Source organism: Gossypium arboreum, chromosome 3, assembly GCF_025698485.1.
Source record: "Gossypium arboreum isolate Shixiya-1 chromosome 3, ASM2569848v2, whole genome shotgun sequence".
NCBI classification, from domain to species: Eukaryota; Viridiplantae; Streptophyta; class Magnoliopsida; order Malvales; family Malvaceae; genus Gossypium; species Gossypium arboreum.
This window is the reverse complement of record NC_069072.1, coordinates 134,961,422-134,962,548: the sequence shown is the minus strand read 5'-3', so window position 1 is coordinate 134,962,548 and position 1,127 is coordinate 134,961,422.

Genomic DNA, 1,127 nt, shown 5'->3' with positions numbered 1-1,127 from the left:
AACTAATTTTTTTCTAAATTAACACTTTTATTTTATCATTATAAACTATTTCACAGCCTTTAATATTCTGAATTTCAACACCAACATCTAATTCACAATTTTGCTCACAATTAGGTCCTAAATACCATTTTCTATCAAAATGACTTAATAAAACAACCTTAATATGAAATTAGAACTTCAATTTCATAATAATTCATCATAAACTACCCTTACTCAGCCAGGGTAACTTCCAATTTCACCCACCAAATCAAAACTAATGAATTAGATGATTGGACCTAACTGTAAAAGTCACAAAAACATAAAATTACTAAGAAATAGTAAAATTGAACTTACATGGTGCAAAAATATGAAAAACCAGCATAGGAGACCTGCTACGGCGTTTCTGGCTGAGAAAGATGAAGAAATGTCTAGATTTTCAATTACCTCATTTTTTTAACTATTAACTTTTATGCTAATTCCAATTTTGTCCCTTGTTCACATTGTTTTCTTGCTTATTTCATACCCAAACCGTCCAGCCATTAACCTTTGGGTCTAATTGCTCTTTAAATCCATCTTTTTAAATACTTAAGCTATTTACACACAATTCAACAAATTTTGAGCTATTTTCAGTTTAGTCCTTTTTAATTAATTAGCTATCCAAACATCAAAATTTTGTAACGAAACTTTAATACTAACTCAATGACACTTCATAAATATTTATAAAAATACTTATAGCTCAATTTTCAAATTCGAGGTCTCGATACCTCGTTTTTGACCCGTCTGACCTAATAAATTATTTTAATTCACTAATTTCACCATTTCACAAATTCTTCTAAATTCTTACTTGACTCATAAATATTAAGTTACTATCTTGTTCAATCTTATTTGTCCGATTTAGTGATCTCAAATCACCATTTTGACACCACCGAAAATTAGGCGTTACATTCTACCTCGGATTTGTGGTTTCGCAACCACTTTGTTCGTTTAGGCCCTATTTCGGGATGTTACATTTCTCCTCCCTTTAGGGATTTTCGTCCCAAAATCTTACTGTGAAGAGATTTTGGTACTATTTTCGCATAGCCTCTTGGGTTCCCATGTAGCCTCGTCTACCCCATGTCTATTCCATAGTATTTTCACAAGTGCAATAC